Below are 5584 nucleotides of genomic sequence, written 5' to 3' on the forward strand. Positions count from 1 at the left end.
CCTAACCTGAATATAGCTGGTTTTCTATAAATATGCACCACTTAATAATATAATAGTGTATCTGATGATGCTATTAGACTTAGTTTTTTTTTTTTTTTTTTTGAGATAAAAAAAGTTAGATGTTGTTAAGCAAGTTACTCATAAGCTCAATCACTACCTAGAATGACTTAGATAATATAGTTTTAGCTAAATACTTTCTCCCATCTAACATTGCAAAGCTTAGAAATGATATCACTGCATTTATCCAGTTAGATGGTGATTCATTTTAAGAAGCTTGGGAAAGATTTAAAGAATTACTTAGTATGTGTCCCGACCATGCCACACCCAGTTGGATCATTCATCAGACCTTTTATAGTGGTTTGGTAAGTCTTCTTAGATCCATTATTCGTGTAATTACTTATGTATCGCTAATGTATATATAAACACTTTGATGATGATTTTTCTTTCTTAAAATAAATGTGCACCAATCAGTTCCAATGGTTGTCTAGAAGATTTAATCCTACAAAGTAGCTAGTGTGTATAAATTTGATGCTCTTCCAAATTTAACTTCATTGGTAGATGTTATAGCTTGAAAGAATGGAAATAGTAGAATCAATCCATCTTAGAGCACACCTTTGCATGTATAAGAGAGTATGTTTGGATCTTCTAGTGACCCAGATGTTGAGAGAGTTGCTATTTGCATGCTTTACCTTATTGTAACTTGTATAGTTTTAATAATTTGAAATATTATTGTTTTAAGTTTTTGTTTTATCCTAACACTTTTTTGAAGAATTATGTTTTTTCATGTGAGGACTAATATTTCAGGATAATCGAACTCCAGACTAATGACGACTTCAAATAAAATTCAGCATGAGATAGTTTATAAATTGAAGTTTATAATTTTTATTGTAATTGAGTTTGAAAAAATATGATTGTAATTGAATAGCTTATCATACACACTTGGGGAGATCTTTAAAAATCACACTAATCTTACGGGACGAACCATGTTCGTACAAGATGAACCATGTTCGTACGGGATGATCAAGTCAGTTAATCCCCTCAGAAGAGCAATGGAATGAATAGGAAGTGGAAAATTTTTCTAAGTCCTGATCGTCTAGACAAATTTCCCAATTTATCCCGAGATGATCTATTCTGGATTCCCACTTTGTGCTGATAGTCCAAATGATTAATCCTATTCGTGCTAGGATGAAACTCTCTAGAAAATTTTCGTCCAGACGAAATTCTATATTCCTCCCAGGATGAAACACTCAGGAAAATTTTTGTCCAGTCAAAATTCTATATTCGTCCCAGGACAAAACTCTTTAAAAAATTTTCATCCAGACGAACTCCTATTCGTCCCAGGACAAATTGTTCTGTCTCTTGAAATTTTGAGAACGTCCTGCAGTTTATCGAAACCAACCCATAATATAAATGTTTGTACCGGACAAACTTAGTTCGTACAGGACGATGATCGTGTTACGGATCTGTTTTCATGGTTTATGATTTTGATGATAGCAAACACTCTTATTTCTCTATGATTGCCTTATTTACAGATATTTCAGGTTCACAAGATCAAGACTGTATTTTGGAATCAGCTCAAGACTAGGTAGATTAGGTCTGAGTCAGTTTGTACCACTTTTTTCTTTCTTGAGTCTATTGTATTTGGTGTGACTCCTGATACTATGTAACATTGCACACATACACCTTAGAAGAATTTTTGACAGTTTCCTAGAGTTTACTGTTTTTGGTAACATCGTCCGGGATGATATTTATATCGGCCTACACGATCGGTTCAAAAATAGAAACCTTGATTAGAGCATCATCCTTGTTATGGCAACCGTTATTAAACACATCGTCTTGGATGATTTTGTATCGGCCAGGATGATCAGCTCAATTCAGAAAGAATCTGCCGCCAGATCTATTTAGGAATTACTTATTTTTGGACATCATCCCGGTGGATCTGCCTGGCCTATCAAGATCGGCTTGGCTGATCCAGAATAATTTTTCTTAAATATATTTGGCAATTAAAAAAAGAAATTAATGGTGATTTTCACGATCACATTGTCAGGCCAATCGGAGGATCGTTCGGGCCGATCAGAGGATCGTCCGGGCCGATTTGATATTGGCTAGCATCTTTTCAGGGAAATGTTCAGGATGATTTTTCTCATATTTGAACTAATCGTCCAGGATGATATCCGATCAGCCCAGACGATATGACCAAAAATTGTCTAATCGTCCCTAACTAATCGGGCGGATTGAGCATAATTTATGTTGATAGGCCAGGCCGATATTTATATCGGTCGTGAAGATAAAGTTGGCAAGTTGCATTAATAATCTCATTTTGAGATCTTCTATTTAAGCTTTTGACTAGGCACTTTTGAAAGTGTCTTTGGCAACCATTATAGCTTTGTTCTTATGGAGGAAACTTGAAGAGGGAGCATGAAAGGGAGAGAGGAAAGGGTGGAGTTTGAGAGAGGGAGAAGATCCATGGAGGGGGTTTCAAGCGACGGGTTTTACACAGTTGCTCCGGCGAGCTTTTACCTTAATACCATTGGATTCAAGGCTTGTCTTGAGGGAAGTTTTGGGAAGAAGAAGATATCTTTGGTGTCAAAGGACCCGGCGACTCCGCCACACCGAGGAAGGTGAAAGTGATTTTGTAAGGGATTCTCCACCTAGTTGGAGGGGGCTAAAGAAGAGACACTTATTTTAGTGTAATACTCAGAGGGTGTCTCCGAGGAGTAGACGTAGGTTAAGGTTTTACCAAACTACTATAAATCTGGTGTGTTCTTTCCTTTATTACTTATGCATTTATTTTTCCACATTATGTTTTTCATTGTGGTGAATCTTGGTGTTGGTTTTAAGTTTGAGTTTTGTTTAAATACTGATTCATCTCTCTCTCTTAATTAGCCTTCAGGCGGTTCATAGGGCTTAACATCCCCAACAAACTTTTAAGTGGTATCAGAGCGGGATTCATAAACATAAGTTTTTAAAAACTTTTGAATTTTTGATCCATAGCTAATTTTTCTAATCGTAATATTACGGAAGGTTATTCAATGACAAGACCACCTTTGTTTGAAAATATTACATTTAATTTTTAGAAAATTTGCATATCTACTTTCTTGCAATCGATTGATTTTTGTATGTGGCATATGATTTTAACTGGTTATTCATTACCATCACATGTTTTAAATGGAGTTAAAATTGATATTCCTTTTAATCAATGGAAAAGGGAAGAACAAATCAATGCTCAATTGAATGCAAAATCTTTAAATTGCTTTTTCTATGCTTTAAATTCTAAAGATTTTATGTTAGTTTTCACGTGCACTACTGGTAAGGAAATTTGGGATAAACTACACATAATATACGAAGGCACTAGTGAAATCAAGCAATCCAAGTTGAATGTGTTAATGCATGATTATGAAATATTTTCCATGAAACCTTATGAAACAATCTTAGACATGTATACTAAGTTTAATCAAATTGTGACATCATTGCATGCTTTAGGTAAAGAATTTTCAAATTTTGAAAAGGTTAATAAAATTTTTCGTTGTCTACTAAATAAAGTTGATGCTAAAGTTGTTGTCATTTATGAATCAAAAGATTTGAATGAATATTCTATTGATAATTTGATTGGATCACTCATTTCTTACAAGTAAAGTTTGGGTCAAAGACTTTTGGATTCTGGTGAAACAATAGTGCTAAAAGCTGAAGATATGGAAAAATGTAGTTTAGTTGGTGACGAAAGCAATGACTTGACAAGCAAATTAAAATGCTCACCAAAACATAAGCATAAAAAAAAGTGAAATAAAGGTAAAAATTTCTTCTGACGTTATTTGCTTTGTATGTAGGAAGCCTGGACATATGAAAAATCAGTGCCCTAATTTGAGAATTATTCATGCAAAAGAAAAGGTTAAAACAAAGCAAATTATAAATTGGGGAAATAATGAAAAGCAAAAAATTTCTTGTGCAGACCTTGCTTCTGAATCATCTAATCAGGAGCAAGATGATGCTTAAACCTTTGTTTGTATGTTTATGTTTACATATTTTATTTGTTTTTTTATTTTATTTATTTTCCTTTTTTTTCGTTAAATTTTTTATGTGTCATTTCTGATCTAACACACACATCACCTTTCTAAAAATGAAAAACCTACCTCCTATTTTTTCCTAAATTCTTATGAAAATTGTGTTTGACTTCTCTAAAAATAGTCAAAGGAGGGAAACTCATATTTTTGACTCTCAATTTCTGTTTTCTAAAAGAGGTTATTGTACTTTTGATTTAAAATCTTCATCATATTTTAAATTGGATTTTGAAACTGAACTTTTTTCATCTCCCTATATTTTATCTATCACATAGGAATCTTTTACAAGTTATTGAATCTACCTCATAATTTTTCTAATCAAGTAGTTTGTTATGTCAATAGAATGGGTTTACTTTTATTTTTAAAATTTAAAAAATGTAGTATATTCAAAAAAAAGGAAGGCCAATGATGCCAAATAAAAAAAAGTAGCCAAAGATGTCAAATCAAAATATGCGCAATTATGCCAAATTGAGAAAGATACACAAAGTGTATCAAAAGAAAAAGATGCACAAAGTACGTCAAAAACTGACAAGAGGCATAAAATGAGCCCACAAGGAGTATGCTTACCTTTTTTGTTTTATTCAAAGCTTAAGAAACCCTTGATATTTTTGATGCTTGAGTTTGAAAATTATGATTCCTGATTCAATAATTCGTGCATTAATCTTCCATTAGATATATTTTTTGGAAGGAGTTTTAAAAAATGACTGTTTCTTTCTCTAATTTATTTCTTGATTTAGATAGTGAATTAAAAACTTGTTGAGCCTTTTAAAGAACTTGAGTTTAGATTATCAAATTCTAAATTTCTAACCTTTTCTAGGCTGTGATTGTCAATACAACTCTACTAAGTTTTTGATTAAAACAAGAGGTAACTTTTTCATTTAAAGAATATTTATTTTGTTCACTAGATCAGGGATCATTTTTATCTTTTAATCATTTTGTTCTTATTATTTGTGCCCCTTCCCTTTTTTATAATGTCAAAGGGGGAGAACGTACTATTGAATTTGTATCTTTTTTTTTTTAATATTTTTTTTCTTTCAAAAATTAAAAACAACAAAATTTTTTATCTCCCCTATTCTTAAAAGTTTTATTCTAGTGAGGGGGAGATAAGGAGAAAATATTTTTTTTGCAAATTCAAATAGTAATATTTGCAATTATAAAAAAAGGGTAGATTTTTGTGGATCTGTTTTCATGGTTTATGATTTTGATGATAACAAATGCTCTTATTTCTCTACGATTGTCTTATCTACTGACATTTTAGGTTCATAAGATCTAGACTTGAATTTGGAATCAGCTCAAGACTGGGCAGTCTAGGTCTGAGTCAGTTTGTACCACTTTTTCCTTTCTTGAGTCTATTATGTTTGGTGTGACTCTTGATACTACGTAACTTTACACACGTACACCTTGGAAGAAATTTCAACTATTTCCTAGAGTTTACTATTTTTGGTAACATCGTCTGGGATGATATTTATATCAACCTGGACGAACAGTTCAAAAATAGAAACCTTGATTAGGGCATCATCTTTGTT

The 5584-nt window shown here is 32.4% G+C and overlaps 1 non-coding gene across 1 annotated transcript; it reads right to left on the bottom strand.

Moving 5' to 3' along the window:
- Positions 1-215: 215 nt before the first annotated feature.
- LOC114580864 lies at positions 216-322 on the bottom strand. Its single transcript, XR_003702479.1, has one exon. It is a non-coding gene; the product is annotated as a small nucleolar RNA R71 (small nucleolar RNA).
- Positions 323-5584: the final 5262 nt, after the last annotated feature.

The sequence above is a fragment of the Dendrobium catenatum genome, unplaced genomic scaffold (genome assembly GCF_001605985.2).
Source record: "Dendrobium catenatum unplaced genomic scaffold, ASM160598v2 fragScaff_scaffold_1351, whole genome shotgun sequence".
Classification (NCBI taxonomy): domain Eukaryota; kingdom Viridiplantae; phylum Streptophyta; class Magnoliopsida; order Asparagales; family Orchidaceae; genus Dendrobium; species Dendrobium catenatum.